This window comes from Hyperolius riggenbachi, chromosome 4, assembly GCF_040937935.1.
Source record: "Hyperolius riggenbachi isolate aHypRig1 chromosome 4, aHypRig1.pri, whole genome shotgun sequence".
Lineage (NCBI taxonomy): Eukaryota > Metazoa > Chordata > Amphibia > Anura > Hyperoliidae > Hyperolius > Hyperolius riggenbachi.
The window spans coordinates 242,757,302-242,777,740 of NC_090649.1; the positions used below are offsets into that span (position 1 = coordinate 242,757,302).

At 43.9% G+C, this 20,439-nt stretch overlaps 1 protein-coding gene across 10 annotated transcripts in view; it reads left to right on the forward strand.

Annotated features, from left to right (window-relative positions):
- The window catches only part of MEI4 (meiotic double-stranded break formation protein 4), a 622,672-nt gene that overhangs the window by 109,131 nt on the left and 493,102 nt on the right, over positions 1-20,439 (forward strand). The window lies entirely within an intron of this gene.

The window sequence follows — 20,439 nt, forward strand, 5'->3', positions numbered from 1 at the left end:
TTACACAGCCCATTGGGTCAACCTGGTGACCACTGGCAAGCAGGGAGTATGTGGCTGTGCAGTGGACCAATTTGTGACACCTCCACGGCTGGCAGGCAGGCCTGCTGCTGATACCTCCTCTCCTTCTCCTCCTGCTACATCCTCTTCGCTGTCATCCTCCTCCTCGGCTGTGTGGCAGTGCTACTCTACTGGTGCTGCGATCTCCTCTCCAGCTACACAGCCCCAGCTCCCCAGGGCCTATGCTGCATGACAGGTACGACGGTGTCACGCCATCTTAGACATGTCTTGCCTCAAAGCGGAGAGTCACACTGGAGCAGCTCTCCTGGCTGCTCTTAACAAACAGGTGGATCAGTGGCTGACCCCGCACCAACTGGAGATCGGCAACGTGGTGTGTGACAACGCCAGCAATCTCATTTCGACTTTGAATTTGGGAAAGTTGACACATGTACCCTGCATGGCACATGTGCTGAATCTAATAATGCAGAGATTTGTGTCTAAGTACCCAGGCTTACAGGACGTCCTGAAGCAGTCCAGGAAGGTGTGTCGGTGTGGTCTTACATGGCCATGGCATGCTTTGCCGATATTCAGCGGAGAAACAAATTGCAGGTGAAACGCTTGATTTGCAACAGCCCGACTCGCTGGAATTCGACCCTACTGATGTTCAACTGCCTGCTACAACAGGAGAAAGCCATCAAACAGTATCTCTACAACTACAGTCAAAGGACACGCACTGGGGAGATGGGGATGTTCTGGAAGAAGTTCTGGACACTCATGCGAAATGCCTACAGGCTCATGCGGCTGTTTGAGGAGGTGACAAACCTGGTGAGTCGCAGTGAAGGCGCCATCAGCGACTTGATCCCATGTGCTTTCTTCCTGGAGCGTGCCGTGCATAGAGTGGTGGATTAAGCTGTGGAGGAGCCTGAACAGGAACAGGAGGAAGAGTTGTGGGATCGATTCTCAGCAGAAGCATATGATTCCTCAACACCTGTGGCAGCACAGAGGGGGGAGGAGGAGGAAGAGTCGTGGGGGGAAGAGGAGTCAGATGAGGAAGGTTTTTTTTTTTGGAGCTGGAGACGGCGGAAGAACAACCGCAGTAGGTGTCGCAGGGGGCTTGTGCTGCTCAACTTTCCTGTGGTATTGTTCATGGCTAGGGTGAGGAGGAGAACTTAGCTGGCATCACTGAGGAAGAGCAAGAGGAGACGGATAGTACGTCTGCATCCAACTTTGTGCAGATGGCGTCTTTCATGCTGTCCAGCCTGTTGAGGGACCCCTGTATAAAAAAACTCAAGAGGAATGAGCTGTACTGGGTGGTCACGCTTCTAGACCCTTGGTATAGGCACAAAGTGGCAGAGATGTTTCCAAATCACCAGAAGGCAAAAAGGATGCAGCACTTGCAGAACAAGCTGGCAACTATGCTTTACAGTGCGTTTAAGGGTGATGTCACAGCACAACGGAATAAAGTTGCCACTGCCAGTAATCCTCCTCCTCCCATGTCCACGCAGGCAAGGACAGGACGCTCTAGCGATCTCATGGTGATGTCGGACATGCGGATATTCTTTAGTCCAACGTCTCGCTTTAGCCCTTCCGGATACACCCTCCACCAACACCTCGACCGGCAGGTAGCCGACTACCTGGCCTTAAGTGTGGATGTAGACACTGTGAGCAGCAATGAACCCTTGGACTACTGGGTGCGCAGGCTTGACCTGTAGCCAGAGCTGTTACAATTTGCCATCCAACTTCTGTCATGCCCTGCCTCAAGCGTCCTGTCAGAAAGGGCTTTCAGCACAGCTGGAGGCATTGTCACTGAGAAGAGAAGTCGCCTAGGTCACAAGTGTTCAGTACCTCACCTTTATCAAAAATGAATGAGGCATGGATCCCGGAGGGCTACTGCCCGCCCGAAGACTAAGTCAGTCCCCACACACAGCGTCTCTGCCTGCACGCCATGTGACTACCTGCCCCATGACTAAGTCGGTCCCCACCCAGCATCTCTGCCTGCAGGCTGCTTGACTGCCTTCTCTGCCACCACCAACGGGGTCCAGGACTCCAGGCGGATTCCTGAATTTTTACGGCCGCTGTTAGCAGCGGCCGCTATAATAATTTTTCTGGTGCGTGTACATGCCTGCCTAATTTCTCTGGCTGCATTGCAGCTGCAACAACAAAACAAAAGGCATGTACATGTGTCAATTCCCCTTCATGATCGTTACCTTGCCGCAGTGAAGGGGCTTGCGTATCACAATGAAGCAATGACCGCCGGCTATATGAGTGTCTCGATTGGGGGGCACACCCAAATTAATACGGTCATTGCTTCATTGTGGACAGACCAAACTCGATCAGCTGGACAGTCACTGTTCTGTCATTGAGCTACCTTAGCCCGGCGACCATATGGGCTGGAAAGCCGCCATCACCTGCACTCTCGTCATAGTGCGCACCAGTCCAGCACGGCCGTCACTACACAAACTGCTGTGTGCGGTGCATTACACAGTGAGTTTGGTCTGTCGGTGTGAAGCAGTACACTAATTACACTACCTGATTGATGTACAATATACATATGCAAGATGTTTTAAAGCACTTTAGGCCTCCAATTTAGCATTCAATGTGATTTCTGCCTTTAAAGTGGTTTAAAACTCTGACAAAATTTTCAACAAAAATGTGTTTTCCTACTTTTTATAACCCATACAATTATCATATTTGCTTTTGTGCACAAGTATTAATATTCATTTAGATATTATAACTTCCCAAAGTTCAGTTAATTTACTTTGAAAGCTGCTGGAGCATTTTATTCATAACTGTTGTAATTCTGTTGTGAATGCAGCCAGTAATGATTTCTGACCTGTGTTTCACCCCAGGACTCATCAGCTGAAGTCCTGCACAGCCAGAGAATGTTTACATAAATGTATCAAGTAAAGAATGTGTACACAAGATAAGATTATAAGCAGTTCGGATGCGGGTTCTCCCTGCAGAAGAAAGTCAGCCCTGTGATGTAACCCTTTGAATGCTGTTTTACTAAAAAAAAACGGTGTGTTAGTATATAAATAAATAAATAATCTTTTAGAGCAAAGAAGAAATTCTGGATTATATTCCGCTTTAAAACGTTGCTGTGCGTCAAATCCGGATTTTTCCCCGGGACTTTTGGCGTGTATCCCACTCCCCCATGCAAAAACACAGATGTTAGACCCCTTAAAACAGCTTTTCCATTACTTTTGTGGCCAGCAGAAATGTTTCTAATTTTCGAAGTTCGCCTCCCCAATGAAGTCTATTGCGGTTCTCGGAAGTTCGCGCGAACCAAACTATTTGCGGAGGTTCGCGAACTGAAAATCGGAGGTTCGAGCCATCTCTAATAGGGGAAAGCAGAGCGCGGGGGGGGGGGGGGGGGGGTTGGGCTGGGGGGAGACCGTATGGTAACAGAGGCTGGGCATTATATGCAGACCCAGCCTCTGTGTGCTAATAGGATTATTAAAACTCACCTCGGGTTCTCTTTAAAGGGGAAAGGTTACAACCCTGTCTAGTTCCGTTCCTCGGGGTAAAAGGTTCATAGAATACATTTTTCCACCTTTACCACCACAGTGAGATCTCCATGCAACATTCAGGCTGATGATTTTACAGGCCTGTGCGAGAAAGAGGCCGAGTGCTGTGGCTCCAGTCTATGGAGTGCTAAGCAAACATGGACTGGTGCCTAGCTTGCCAGATGTACCATATTTTTCAGAATATAAGATGCACTTTTTCTCCCCCAAAACTTGGGTGGGTGTGCCTTATTCTAAAGGTACGGAAATTGTTATGCAGTGTGCGCAGGGAAGTGGTACTACCTATTCTTGCAGGTGCGTTCCTCTCCCTCTGGCTACAGGTCCTGGCAACACATTCCTCTTCTGGTCTTGAAGCCATATCTAGGGACATCGGCCGCCTGCTGCTATTCAGTATGGCCGGATTCTCTGTCCTCCTGCATACACACTGTGTTTACAGAACACGTGCCAAGGATTGCGCATGACGTCAAGTGTGACCCCCGGTGCACGTGCGCCGACTGAGGACCCATCGGTACTGTATAGCGGTTGATATTGCTTAAAGACCAGAACCCAGGACCCGGAGCCAGAGGGAGAGGATCGCTGCAGATGAAGACGAGGAACGTGCTGACAGGACCTGGAGCTAGAGGGAGGTTTGTTTGCACTATCTGAGGAAGGGGACCCGCCGTGGCCCCGAAACAATTGTCATGCTTATGTGCTTTTGAAGCAATAAATTGATATTCTTTGCATCTTGAAACGGTGTGCTTACCTGGACTTTTCACTTTGCTGTTTGGAGCTAGAGGGAGAGGATTGCAGCCAGTAGGAGCTGGTATAGTATTAACGTGAAAGTGCAGTGTAGTTTAGTGCAATGTAGTGTAGTGCATTGCTGTGCAACTTAGTTGGTAGGCAGCAGGGATAAGTGTAGTGTAACTGGCAGGGGCAGCAGGGAGTAATGTAATGTAGCTGGGCAGTGTGATTTTTGCCCTCTAAACCTAGGTGCATCTTATGTGCGGAGTGTTTTTATATTTTCCGAAAATGAAGGTAATTTTTTTTTAATTAAGTACTGTATGAAAATAAGTTTATTGAAAAGCTGATCTTAATTAGCAATATTTCTGTAATAATTCAGGAATTAATTTATGTTCTCACAGACTAACATTTGCTTATTTTTAATAATGACATTGCTTTCGGAGATGCTGTCATGAAGAAAGAAATGTTGCAGTACTGACTAATAACATTATTATTTTTCTGAAAAAAGATATTTCCCATACAAAGACTTAATTAACTTAATTTTCATAACACTGTTCATTTTATATTAACTACATAATATTTTGCAATGCTGTTTTTCTTAGTCTGGTTAAGAAAACTATTACATTTTGCTAATTCTAAAAGGCAGGTGTTTTTTTTTGTTTGTTTGTTTTTTTGTTTTGTTTTTTTGTAACTGAGTAAAGTGAAGGTGCAACTTTTCCATTTTGGAAAAAATGGAGCAAGTAGATTAGTTTTTCATATAAGAGATTTTGTAAAGCACTTTATTATGAGCTCCTAGAACCCTGTAGTTTCAACATAATATTCTTTCTACATAAGGTCACAGAGTCCTTTTTAACCTCTCCAGTGTAATCATTATTTCATGTTTTTCTCTGCATAAAGCGGTAATTTTTTTGCCACTCCACAATTAAAAATAGTTAAGAAATCAGACCTAGTATAGGTAGCCAGAGAGCCCACCTGTATAGGTAGCCAAAGAGTGCTCTACCATTAACCAGTTCAGGACTATAGGGCTTACACCCCCCTAGTGACCAGGCAATGTAGTGCTCTGCAGCTTTAATAGCTTGCTGCAGAGCCATATATTTTTTTATTTATTTGTGGTTTTTTTTAATACATTTCTCTATTTATTTATTTATTTTTATTACTCCCTTCCCTCCCCCAACAGCCAATCAGGGCAATTCTCTCACATAGGCATCAGCCTATGAGAAGGGATCGCAATTGGAGCCTCTCTAGGGGACAGACGAGTGACATGGCTGTCCCCAGAACATCGCTGCATTAGATTGCAGCGCTGTACAAGGAAAAGAAACGGACATTTCTTTTCAGTCTACTAGTGGTGATCGCCGCTGGTAGACTGTTGATGCTCCGTCACACAAGCGGGGATGCGCGCACGATCCCCGCTAATCTCCGTCCACCGCTCTTGACGCATTTTGGCGTTAGGTGGTCCTGGGGCTGCCACCTTTAAGGGGTTAAATGTAGACAGTGTGCCACATCCCAGTATAGGTAGCCAGAGAGTGCCCCCCTTCTCCCTTTATAGGCTGCCAGACATTGACCCCCACCTCCCCATATAGGTAGCCAGACAAGGAACCCCCATCCCATAGTTTGCAGTAAAGCAGTATACAATTCACCTCTCCATGATCTAGCAACCACATGCTTCCCATTTTCATTATATCCTCCTAGGTGAATTAGAAGTCCGTTCCAGAGATCCATGCTGTGTAGAATAATAGAGTAAGCCACAGAGCACAAACAAAAGGCACTGGGAGGGATCATCATCATCACCATAATAACAGGTTTGACAGTGTAACGATTGGTGTCAGCACGCAGAGAGAATCTGATTATTGGCGATCTGCAGTATCACCAAGAATGCAGATATATACCCGATTATTGATGATCTGCAGTATCACAGATAATCAGATATATTGCTAACCTCTGGACACCTATGTGTGTGAGAGTGTTTTGGTGTAACAGTAACAACTCTGAGTAAAGACCACCAGAGGAGCTGGCGGCCTATACTCCTGAGGAATTCACCCCTGACGGTGGGTGATATTCCTGTAGTCTGTGGACCCCTGAGCGAGGGACCAAGGTTGGGTTGCAGGAAGCCCTGCTGCTAATATACAAGGTTTTGCCCTGAACTGGGCTAACGTAACACAGTAATAGTACAATCCTAGTCTGGGGTGTGAGGTCCATAGTCACAACACCCTGGAACTAGTCTGGAGCATAACATAAATGATAATACAATTCCCTAGTCTGGGGTGTGAGGTCCATAGTCACAACACCCTGGAACTAGTCTGGAGCATAACATAAATGATAATACAATTCCCTAGTCTTGGGTGTGAGTTCCGTGATCATCAACACCCTGGAACTATGCTAGAGAATACACAGAAGATGCACAGTATTCCTAGTCTGGGGTGTGAGGGCCTTGATCTCAACACCCTGGAAAAGGTCTAACAAATACAATTCAATTAGTACTTTAAGCTATCAACAGAATCTGGCTAAGTTTGAATTCCCAGGTCCACCTAGTTCAAACACACTGTAAGGATCTGACTATGGTCTGAGTGCCTTCACGTAAGTGTTAGCAATGGCAGACAACCAGCAACTGACAAGCAGCCGAATATATAGTTGCTGGACTCTGCCGCCCCGCGCGAGCCATTCAGCCAATCATGAGTCCTGCAGGAATCAGCTGATCTTCCTGATCAGCTGACACTTCCCCTGCTGGTAAAAAGGTCCTGAGTTCAGGCCCGATCGCGCGTAGCCCTCATCTGCCTATGTGCACTAACAGACCCAGCCACACCAAGCGCACGCTGCTGCATGCAAACCGCCGCGTTGGACGTGGAAACAGCCGCTTTGCTGTCAGGACATGCGGCGGCTTTTCCGCATTCCACCATACTACCAGACGCGTGTCTATGCGTGCAAACCGCCGCAATGGACGCGGAATCAGCCGCCTTGCTCTTGGCACATGCGGCGGCTTTTCCGCGATTTCTCACAGACAGGTAACAGCGTAGATGCTGAAGGTGGTTGGTGTAGTCATTGCAGTTGTGAGAATAAATAAGACAGAGCACAAGACAGAGACTTTGACCCCACCAGGCCTGATGGACACTTTATTTTTTTTTTCCTCTTAAGATATGATTTCCACTTACCGTATTTGGCACAGTATAAGATGCACTTTTTCTCCCCATAAAGTGGGGAGAAAAAGTCCCTGCATCTTATACAGCGAATGCAGGGAATCCCCGGCTTACATATGTCTGCCGATCCTGAAAGCTAATCCTTGCTATTATAGAAAAGGGGAAAGTGCGACAGAACAATTAAACATATCAGGGCAAATGTTTCAATTTATGTCTGGATAACTAAGAATCATTTGCAAGGACCCTATAGTTTGCTGTTTTTAGTTTAAGGACACATCTGAATTTCAGGTCAATTTGTTGAATAGGTGGGGGAGGTGCGGGAGCATATCATCACTGTGACAGTGGTGGTACCACCATGGGCAGTGTGGACAGCAGTGACACCTGAGCCATTCAGCCTTCAAGATCTGCTGCTAAGGGCCTGAACAGGTAATGTGTGTGTGCAAAAACAGAACCGCATTCTGCATGGTGGCCACATGTAGGACTGAGCAGCACGTAGAGAACACTGGGCAGGATGTAGGAAGAACAAAAGGGTAAGGAGTGACGACAGGCCAGGGGATGGTAAAACGGGAGACTGAGCCCAGTGATCATTATCCTTTAACAGTACTTGCATATTAGTCCAACAGCATTCTGCACTAACATGGCTGTAAATCACACTGCCACCGTTACAGTGAATGGTCGATGGGTTAATATGGAAGTACCTATTATTATTATTATTATTTCTAAATTAAGCCGTTTTCAGAGGAATAAAGGCAAGCATCCATAAATTTGTAACACATTTTTAAACCGCTCCTTGCTTGTTTTTTAGATGCATACATGACTTTCTGAAATTTTGATCTGTTTCCATTCATATACCAAGATCTGTACTAATAGTACAGCTGGAAAAGATACAGTGGGTTGTAAAAGTATTCGGCCCCCTTGAAGTTTTCCACATTTTGTCACATTACTGCCACAAACCTGCATCAATTTTATTGGAATTCCACGTGAAAGACCAATACAAAGTGGTGTACATGTGAGAAGTGGAACGAAAATCATACCTCATTCCAAACATTTTTTACAAATAAATAACTGCAAAGTGGGGTGTGCGTAATTATTTGGCCCCCTGAGTCAATACTTTGTAGACCCACCTTTTTTGCTGCAATTACAGCTGCCAGTCTTTTAGGGTATGTCTCTACCAGCTTTGCACATCAAGAGATTGAAATCCTTGTCCATTCTTCTTTGTAAAACAGCTCCAGCTCAGTCAGATTAGATGGACAGCGTTTGCGAACAGCAGTTTTCAGATCTTGCCACAGATTCTCGATTGGATTTAGATCTGGACTTTGACTGGGCCATTCTAACACATAGATATGTTTTGTTTTAAACCATTCTATTGTTGCCCTGGCTTTATGGTTAGGGTCATTGTCCTGCTGGAAGGTGAACCTCCGCCCCAGTCTCAAGTCTTTTGCAGTCTCCAAGAGGTTTTCTTCCAAGTTTGCCCTGTATTTGGCTCCATCCATCTTCCCATCAACTCTGACCAGCTTCCCTGTCCCTGCTGAAGAGATGCACCCCCCGAGCATGATGCTGCCACCACCATATTTGACAGTGGGGATGGTGTGCTCAGAGTGATGTGCAGTGTTAGTTTTCTGCCACACATAGCGTTTTGCAGTTTGGCCAAAAAGTTCCAGAGCACCTTCTTCCACATGGTTGCTGTGTCCCCCACATGGCTTGTGGCAAACTGCAAACGGGACTTCTTATGCTTTCTGTTTAGAATGCCTTTCTTCTTGCCACTCTTCCATAAAGGCCAACTTTGTACAGTGCATGACTAATAGTTGTCCTGTGGGCAGAGTCTCCCACCTGAGCTGTAGATCTCTGCAGCTCGTCCAGAGTCACCATGGGCCTCTTGACTGCATTTCTGATCAGCGCTCTTCTTGTTCGGCCTGTAAGTTTAGGTGGACGGCCTTGTCTTGGTAGGTTTACAGTTGTGCCATACTCCTTCCATTTCTGAATGATCGCTTGAACAGTGCTCCGTGGGATGTTCAAGGCTTTGGAAATCTTTTTGTAGCCTAAGCCTGCTTTAATTTTCTCAATAACTTGATCCCTGACCTGTCTTGGACCTGTCTTGTGTGTTCTTTGGACTTCACGGTGTTATTGCTCCCAATATTCTCTTAGACAACCTCTGAGGCCCTCACAGAGCAGCTGTATTTGTACTGACATTAGATTACACACAGGTGCACTCTATTTAGTCATTAGCACTCCTCAGGCAATGTCTATAGGCAACTGACTGCACTCAGACCAAAGGGGGCCGAATAATTATGCACACACCACTTTGCAGTTATTGATTTCAAAAAAATGTTTGGAATCATGTATGATTTTCGTTCCACTTCTCACGTGTACACCACTTTGTGTTGGTCTTTCATGTGGAATTCCAATAACATTGATTCATGTTTGTGGCAGTAATATGACAAAATGTGGAATATTTTTGCAACCCACTGTAGATGCTTATGTTAAATTCTAAGCATCCGGTAACCCTTCTCTGTTACAAATCTAAAGTTGTCACTTCTATATCACACCTGCCTTTTTATTCCTTATACAGCCATGATATGACAATGTCACCAAGTTCTGCACAAAAAGAGAAGGGTGAAAAATAGTGTTGCCACCAGAGCATAGGCTGCATGGGGTATTTTAGAAAGAAAAACATCCAAATTGGGAGCAGTAAGGAGCAAAACAGTATTTGATGATGCACAGAAACTGCTTTCCCAGGTGATGCATTAGTCATACCTGTCTGACACTTTGTTCACAGTGGTACGTTGTGGTGCAGCATAATGGCCACATTGTAACGCTGCTGGCTACATTGTAACGCAGCTTGCCACACTGCAATGCTCCACTTATGTGATGTTGACGGCGCGGCGGCTGTGGTCTGTTACCACAAAAATCATGCTTTAACAGTGACACTGAAACATAAGACTAGCTCTGCACACCAGCTGACTTTACAGCGTAGCTGAAGAGTAGACGTTATTATCTGGCTTGGTAAAATTGTGGCATTTCCAATGCCTTGCCATGAGATATTAAATCCAGCATGTGATTCCGATTATAATTTCAGATTGAGGTGAATTTATCCTCCAAAACTCTATGAAATAATGCCACCATTTCACACTGAATTTTTGAAAATCCTAATCTGTAGGCAGTGCAGAGAACTGATGCCCCTGAGTTAATGTTTCTGGAAATTGGAGAGTTCTGCACAGATCTGTTTAGTTAAGTCTGGTTTCACATATGGCGCAGTGCGATTGCTCTGCGGCATGAGATCGCACCGTGTGCACCATTTTACCCTTGGACATTACTCTACAGCAGAGTGCACCCCCAAGGTAATATGCTCAGCTCCACCCCCAGTGATGTGCTCCCTGCTGGACAGGAAGAACGTTGCTTTATCGGCCAATGGCGCATACACACAGCACCACAACACTCCTCCAAATAGATTGTATCAGCGCCATAGACACAAATGCCTGACACTTTGGTAACGCACTGGAGAGTCTGCACCGCCTCTGCGACATTGCTACCACTTTTGCCGCATCGCATTGCACCGCAAGTAGTATGGCCAGTCTCATAGAGACTAATGGGGACTGTGACGGGAACGGCGGGGAAGCGTATCGCATCTCAGCGTGTGAACGTAGCCTTAGGGAGATTTTTCATATTGATTACTCTGAGTAATGCTAAAGCATAGGTAGTTCCATACAGTGCCCTGAGGAACAGGGCATGGTAATGTATGTAATGTATACATTTAACTGTATTTGTCTCCATGGGTTCAATATCAAAACTTTCTTCATGATGTTATCCTTATGACTAAACTGATTGCTGAGATAACTTATCAGTATTCCAGGCGTTCGTAACAACCTTTACAAACAGGCTTAAGCCAGCGTCAAGCTTTCAAATTCTCAAACATTTTGTGCATTTTTCTTTCATTCAATCGGTAATGCTAAAGAAAATCACTAGCTTCTAGCTGAATGTGGCATTTTACCTTCTTTAAAGGCAGAAAGGTTGTCTTGACTTGAAATGCAAAGTACTATACTTACTTGTAAAGTATATGTAAAGTCAAGTCCATTTTTCCAGAAAGAAACTGAATTTCAAAGGTATTAATTTGCTGCCTGACATTGGAAACTGTAAGTGCCAATTTGCTATACAAATGTATTACTCTGAAATTTGAGACTAAATACAAATGTCTAGCTTCCCTTGTCACACTTTTGTTAATCTGATGCTGGGAAGAAGATATTACCTGCAGTGCCATCTGGTGAGATCAGCTATAAGAGTCCATTTACACGCTTAGTGTTTTGGGAGTGGGTGGTGTCTTGTGTCTGTGTGCACCCAGCAGTTCAGCAAATCTAAGCAAGGATCTGCTTTCTAAGTACTATGATCTAAACATACAAGTTAAAATTCCTATTTAAAAAAGTAAAATGTGTATGGAAACAAACCGCACAATGGTGACATTTCATATATGTATGTTTTGGACAGTAGAAATGTTTTTCAAGGCCTAGTTCAAGAATCGTTTTCAATACATCTTTTAAGAATAAAAAATGCATTTAAAATGACAGGTATCTATATGTGGAGGGTGAGGGAAGGACAGGGACTCGGAAAGGTCTCAGCTGGACATCAGGGTGATTAACCAGGGAGCACGATGTAAAGAGAGGAGATTGGCTAAAGCCTTGTAAAAAAGGAAAGTATAAGTAATTGAAAAAAATGATCAATGACTTTCAGATGTAAAATCCAGAGCACAAATGATGGCTTAAGGGAATGATGAACAAACTATCTGTGACCTCAGCCTGGTAGAACCCATTGTTATGTCTAATGAGGTCATGCAGAACGGCGCATGAAATGTTTTTATAGTTACCTGTTCCGGATGCTGTACCAGCCTCTCCTCTTGATCCGCCCGCGGCACTGCACTCTCGGCATCCTTTTCTGACTTCCCATTACATGATATGACAGCGTCACTCCGTGGTGATATGGAAGAGTCTCTTCTGCAGGTGGATAAAGAGAGGAAGCCGATCCAGTGTCCGAAAACGGGTAAATGCTCCCTACCCTGCTCTGCATACCCTGCCTAGCCTGCCAGGCTTGGAAAGGTACAATTCTTCCCCAGTGGCAGAAAAAATTCGGCTCTGATACCAAATTAAGTTTTACTTTATTTGGCTGCTAGAAGGTTAACAATCGTTTGGCATTTCAGTTACAGTCTTCTGCATCACATCACTTAACAACTTCTGTATTTGATCATGGATCGGCCTTTAATCTGTCGTTTCACAGTATTTTATATTGTGGTGTGTACGTAACTCTAGAGCTCAGTATATACAGCGTACTCTGGACAAAGAGACCTATGAAGCCAATATACATGAAAAAGTAAATAATGTGTAGGGCACGCTGTATTTGCATTTAATAAAACTAGGTCATAGATTGCAGCATACCAGTGAACATACCATTGAAATGTTTTATGAATTGTTGGTTACCAACTGAAATTCTGATGCGAATGTGGCTCTGCCCGTTGAACTGCACCACGTGTGCCGCCTCAGCCTCTTCTTCCTCTGCCCCGTTGCCTGCTCATTCACCACAGGAGTCAGCCTTGCTTTTCACCAGAGCCAGGAAGCACACACAAGAGAGCTAGATGAGCATTATGAAGGAGAGCAGGCAAACTCACAAATTCTGATATGAATACAGGTCTGCAAACCTGTTCGGGTGGCATCCCGCCAACCCTAGTCATGAGGTAAATTAGAATCATCCCCTAGCAAAGGACATGTTCTTATGATGGAAATGTTTGACTGCTTTATAGCTAACACTGTTATTACTATTTATTGGACTTATATAGTGCCAACATATTACGCAGTGCTGTACAATACATAAGATTACAGACAGGGGTGACCGTCAACACAATACGGTAGTAATACAATGCGAGATCATACACTGGAGTGGAAGTCCCACTAGTACAAGTTCACATTACTCTGGGTGGAGTGTAGAATCAAGTATGATACACAAGGAGAAAGGGGTGGTGACATGAAAGAGGGGCTGTGTCAAGAGGTTCTCGGCAGAGAAAGTTAGGGCAGCATTGAGGTGAAGTAAGCCGCCTTGAAGAGGTGAGTTTTGAGGGCTTGTTTGAAGGTGTTGAAGGAGGAGGGCAGGTCTGATGTGCAATGGGAGAGAATTCCACAGTATGGGTGCAGCTCTAGGAAAGTCCTGTAGTTGGGAGTATGAGATGCGTGGGGTGGTTAGGAGGAGGTTGTTGGAGGAACGAAGTGGGCGGCCACGTGTGTATCTGTTGAACAGGTCAGAGCTGGAGGTTGGGCAGGACTTGTGTATAGAGTTGTAGGCCAAACATAGGATCTTGAAGCTCATTCTGCAGCGTATTGGAAGCCAGTGAAGGGATTTGAATAGGGGAGTTGTGGAGACAGAACGGTGGGATTAGTAGATTAGTCTGGCTGCTGCTTCATGATGTATTGTAGGGGGGTGATGCGGCTCTCAGGAAGGCCTGACAGAAGAGTGTTGCAGTAGTCCAGGACGGAGATGAGCACTTGGACAAGGAGTTTGGCAGTGCCCAGGGTCAGGAAGGGCCAGATCTTGGAGATGTTGCGTAAATTAAAGTTGCAGACCCTAGCAATGGTTTTGGATGTGGGGGGTGAAGAAGAGTACTGAATCCAGGGTGACACCCAGGCAGTGCGCTTGTGTAGTTGAGCGGATGATTGTAATGTTGACATTGACATAGATATCCATGGGGGGTGAGACTACATGGGGTGGGCAGATTAAGAGTTATGTTTTATCCAAGTTTAACTTTAAGAACCTGGCATTCAGGATGAGATGGCTGAGAGTAAGGGCTGATGCACACCAAGAGCGCTTCTGAGCACTTTTAAAAAACGCCAGCACTTTGAAAAGCGCTGGCTAATGTAGTGAATGGGATGGATCACACCAGAGCGATGTGATTTTCTTTCAAATGCAAACGCAGGTCCTGCAGCATTTTTGCTGATTTCCAAGCCGATTCAGCCTCAATGTTAAGTATAGTAAAGTGGAAAATTGCTCTAAAAAGTGTTAGATCAGAGAGATTTTACAAGCGTTTTTGTTACAGAAGCTGTTCAGTTACAGCTCTACTGTAACAAAAAACAAAAAAAATCAAACAAAAAAAAAAGCTACACCAAAACGCTCCAAAAATCGCTAGGCATGATTAGAAAATTGCTTGGCACATGCCTAGGATCGCCTAGAAAATCACTTCACAAAGCATTGAGCGTTTGCGATTACGCTAGCGCTTTTTGGTGTGCACTGGCCCTAATAGTAGATTTGTGTAATAGTAGATTTGCAGTAGATCAGGTAAATATTGGACATTTTTCTTTTGATGATTATGTGATTGGACTAGCACCTTGCATTGCTAAATATTGGATTTAAACAGAAATCTGATTGAATATCAGTGCACTGACAAGGCTAGCTTTGTAATGACCGATGTAGTGCAAAGCTAATTAATCTTGCATTCTTCCATATCTGTGCATTGCTTACTTGACTGATTTGCATTCCAAAATAATGTTTTGTCAATATACAGTATCTATTGTATATTGATTGATGGAGCCCTAGTTTTCCATACAACGCAATTTTTCATTGAAACACAGTAAAAAGGTTCTTAGTTGAAATAAGGAGTGGAAAATCACAAAAACTGAAGCAAGTTCCACTTACTTTGAACAATAAAACACAGTTCAGGTGTATCAAATGGCAAATAAACTTTAGACACAAATACTGTATGCTTCACAGAGGACATCTGCTTCTTTACATACTGTTCCAAACCATATAATTTGCCGCATTGGTGTATGGAACATACTAGCTGGCTTATTTGTACTCTCTCCCTTCCCAGCAGATAAAAATAAACATACAGATAGTAACTACAGCAACACAGTCATGTAACAAAGGGACAGATGCAACTGGGATTCCTGTTGCAGGAACACCTGACTATTACACAAAACCAACAGTTTATATACAACGAGGTTTCAAGGACAATATCAAAAAGTTACAACAACAAACAGACCATACAGTTCAGCACAAATAGGCCTTTGGACCCTTATTCAGTTAACTTTATTTCCTACATTTTGCCTGGGAGATAATTTTTCATCTTCTGTTAGAAATATCTTTTGAGCACTCTGCTGTTGTAAAAGTACTGTCACAATTGTTCTGGGTATTGTTTGCTAGTGGTTTAAAAGGCGTTTTATTGATTAGGTGTGAAAATATCACCTAGGAGAAAACCTTGGAAAAAACGTGAATTAGATAAGGGTCTTAATGCTCTTGTTCCACAGTGCACTTTCTATTTCATAGCAGCCTAACAAATGTTTCACAGCACAAGGGCAGCTTCATCAGATGTAAAGAGGCAACTTGTGATCCTACAAAGGAGCCATCTTAAACATTAAACACACAACATTGTATGTTAATTTTGACCCCATATGGGTCATATAGGTACAACTGAGAGACTAAATGACCATATACAGGATCTTCTCAAAAAATTAGCATATTGTGATAAAGTTCATTATTTTCTGTACTGTACTGATAAACATTAGACTTTCATATATTTTAGATTCAAATACATACAACTGAAGTAGTTCCTGCCTTTTATTGTTTTAATATTGATGATTTTGGCATACAGCTTATAAAAACCCAAATTTCCTATCTCAAAAAATTAGCATATTTCATCCGACCAATAAAAGAAAAGTGTTTTTAAAACAAAAAAAAGTCAACCTTCAAATAATTATGTTCAGTTATGCACTCAATACTTGGTCGGGAATCCTTTTGCAGAAATGGCTGCTTCAATGCGGCGTGGCATGGAGGCAATCAGCCTGTGGCACTGCTCAGGTGTTATGGAGGCCCAGGATGCTTCGATAGCGGCCTTAAGCTCATCCAGAGTGTTGGGTCTTGCGTCTCTCAACTTTCTCTTCACAATATCCCACAGATTCTCTATGGGGTTCAGGTCAGGAGAGTTGGCAGGCCAATCTAGCACAGTAATACCATGGTCAGTAAACCATTTACCAGTGGTTTTGGCACTGTGAGCCGGTGCCAGGTCGTGCTGAAAAATGAAATCTTCATCTCCATAAAGCTTTTCAGCAGATGGAAGCATGAACCCACTTTTGAACCAGAAACAGCGGCAGAAGCGCCTGAGCTGGGCTACAGAGAAGCAGCACTGGACTGTTGCACAGTGGTCCAAAGTACTTTTTTCAGATGTAAGAAACTTTTACAATGTCATTCGGAAATCAAGGTGCCAGAGTCTGGAGGAAGACTGGGGAGAGTGAAATGCCAAAATACCTGAAGTCCAGTGTCAAGTACCCACAGTCAGTGATGTTCTGGGGTGCCATGTCAGCTGCTGGTGTTGGTCCACTGTGTTTTATCAAGGGCAGGGTCAATGCAGCTAGCTATCAGGAGATTTTGGAGCACTTCATGCTTCCATCTGCTGAAAAGCTTTATGGAGATGAAGATTTAATTTTTCAGCACAACCTGGCACCTGCTCACAGTGCCAAAACCACTGGTAAATGGTTTACTGACCATGGTATTACTGTGCTCAATTGGCCTGCCAACTCTCCTGACCTGAACCCCATAGAGAATCTGTGGGATATTGTGAAGAGAAAGTTGAGAGACGCAAGACCCAACACTCTGGATGAGCTTAAGGCCGCTTCCGAAGCATCCTGGGCCTCCATAACACCTGAGCAGTGCCACAGGCTGATTGCCTCCATGCCACGCCGCATTGAAGCAGTCATTTCTGCAAAAGGATTCCCGACCAAGTATTGAGTGCATAACTGAACATAATTATTTGAAGGTTGACTTTTTTTGCTTTAAAAACACTTTTCTTTTATTGGTCGGATGAAATATGCTAATTTTTTGAGATAGGAATTTTGGGTTTTCATGAGCTGTATGCCAAAATCATCAATATTAAAACAATAAAAGGCTTGCACTACTTCAGTTGTGTGTATTTGAATCTAAAATATATGAAAGTCTAATGTTTATCAGTACAGTACAGAAAATAATGAACTTTATCACAATATGCTAATTTTTTGAGAAGATCCTGTATATTGGGATCCGTAAAAAAAATATACATTAGAGTACTACTTACAGTTGGCAGTACTTGTATGGTCAAGCAACTAATCAAAAAATGTAACCGGAAAATATACCGTAACTCCCCAACGTCTAAAATAGTAACAGCAAAAGGGAATTGAAGTCTGACTGATTAAAATCAGTCAGCATAGAGAGGCTCCCTATGCTGACTGATTTTGATCATTTGGCACTGTTATTGGCCTGAGGAAGCGGGCTCAGACCCGCGAAATGCGTTGCCTGTGCTAAATAAAAATCTTTTGTAGTTCACAAAGATTTCATCATTGAGGTAAGATACCTCTTTATCCTTTTTCGTTTTTAAACTGTTTTTACAAGCTTTTATACAACCAGGGCGCATCTTTTCCCCTATTGTGCATAGTACACCCCTGTACATAACCTGTCCGAGGGGTGGTGACAGTATACCCGTGGCTGCCACCACGGTGGACATCTGTCTCCATTTTATCCAAGAGAGCGACCACCTCCTGCCAGGACCACCCCGACCACAACCAGGGTGCCTCTTTTCCCCTATTTGTCATTCAATAAGGAGGACTATAAAACCCCATATATATGAGTGATGTAAAGCATTCCAGTGTGTGACATTACTCTTTATAAATCTTATGTCCAAAAACTAGTGCTACAAAAATTAACAGTGATGCACCTCAACCCAGAAAGCAACACCTAAAATAAATCTATGCGATCCCTTCCTAATAACCTACTATTAATAGCACATAAGTAAGCCATTACTGTTCTATGTATTACAAAGTGGGGATGACCTAGGGCTTTAAAGGGTTAATTCACTTTAATACCAAAATGTATATAACCTACACCATCATTGTACAAAGTAGTTTTGTAACTTTACTATATTCTACTATGTGTTACTATTTTGTCTCTTTAACTTCAGTCTCAGCTGCTACAATTTTTTGTAGGAAATGTGCTGTGTGTGTGTCTTCATGTTTACTACTTTGGACCTGGAAATGTTTTCCCCCTTATGGACTTGGGCAGTTTTTGTAACCAGCATATATGTAACCAGTTCGGGACTGCCACTAGTTAAAACTATGCAGCACTTGTGGCTGCCTAAGCCTGATGCAGCATATTTTTAATGCCGCCCACTGTTGTACACTGGACCCTTACCTCGGTCAGGAGTTGATTTCATTGGCTCCTGACCCTACTGATTACTGTGAGCCAATCACAGTACTCAGAAAGAGAATAAAGAAATGAGTTAAAGCACACCTGAAGGGAGAAGGATATGGAGGCTGACAATTTTTAACCTTTTGAACAATGTCAATTGCATGGCTGTCCAGCTGGCCCTCTACCTCCAATGCTTTTAGTCATAAATGCTGAACTGTTGTAGAATGCATGAATATCATATGTTTCTGACTGAAAACCGACTAGATTAGCCACATGATTGTTTCAGGTGTGTGTTTCAGACATTTCTGCAGCCAAAGACAGGACCACCAGGCAACCAGTATTGTTTAACCCCCTTGGCGGTATGAAAAATACCGCCAGGGGGCAGCGCAGCAGTTTTTAAAAAAAATGTTTTTTTTTAAATCATGTAGCGAGCCCAGGGCTCGCTACATGATGGCCGCTGCTCAGCGGCATCCCCCCAGCCCCGCCGATCGCCTCCGGCGATAGGCGATCAGGAAATCCCGTTCAAAGAACGGGATTTCCTGGAGGGCTTCCCCCGTCGCCATGGCGACGGGGCGGGATGACGTCAGCGACGTCGGGACGTCATTGGGAGACCCGATCCACCCCTTGGCGCTGCCTGGCACTGATTGGCCAGGCAGCGCAGGGGTCTGGGGGGGGGGGCGCGCGCCGCGGCGATCGGGCGCGCGGCGGCGGCGATCGGGGTGCTGGCGCAGCTAGCAAAGTGCTAGCTGCGTCCAGCAAAAAAAAAAATTATGAAAATCGGCCCAGCAGGGCCTGAGCGGCACCCTCCGGCGGCTTACCCCGTGTCCAGCACGGGGTTACCGCTAAGGAGGTTAAAGAAAATTAATATAGCAGCCTCCATATCCCTCTCACTTCAGGTTCCCTTTAAACCGGTTATGTTTTGCACTGTAATAAAAAAAAAGTTCAATAAAAATTGTCCACATTGAGGGGAAAAAAGAAATGTCTAATATTGTAAACATATGGATTTATTCTTGCTTGAGAAGTGAATATACAAATATCTATAAATTGGAAAAGACATACAGAGCTCAGGTTCACTTTAAAGTCTGAATTGCCGTTAACATTTATTCAAGCTGACCGAGTGTTACTTTCAATAAGCTCCAAGTTCACAGTCCTGTGACTAAGCCCTCAGCCTCTGTGTTCGGGAAGTGGAGCACTGCATCTTACGCCTTTGATGCAGTGTCCCATTCAACCTTGTAATGGTTTGTGTGATCAAATGTATGGCACACCAAAGATACAATTGCTCATGTGTAAATTGTAGTTCCACAAAACTCCCTTTTTCTTACGTTCTAAAACTCTAGACAAGTCTTCACATGCACATTTGATAAACTGTTGGGAACTATCTATTTAGAGTAATGTTGTGGACAAGTTTGCATACCTGATACATAAAGTTCTTCTGTGATCTATGATTTGGGGAAAAAAATGATGAGCATACAATCTTGCAGTAATCGCGAAATGCAGTACTTATTAGACATGTCTGTGCCTGTCTCCATGAATGTTTTCTGTTCAGGTTAAATATTCCCAGTTTAAACACAACAATACAAAAATCCTAAAATGTTTGCCAGATCTCTGAAAATTGGGAATTTGTCAATTGTGTTGTATTTGGGTATGATCTACTTTAAATTCTGAGAAGCTTATACTTTCTTCACATTATGCCTATAGCCTTTAGCATTTTTGTACACAGTTTAACAAGTATATCCTGATAGGCTAGTTTATCAGCACACATAGGGTATAGTTACTGCTATTAGTGGCAGGTCAGCTAGTACTTTGCTTTGTGCTTAAAGGATACCCGAAGTGACATGTGACATGGTGAGATAGACATGGGCATGTACAGTGCCTAGCACACAAACAAG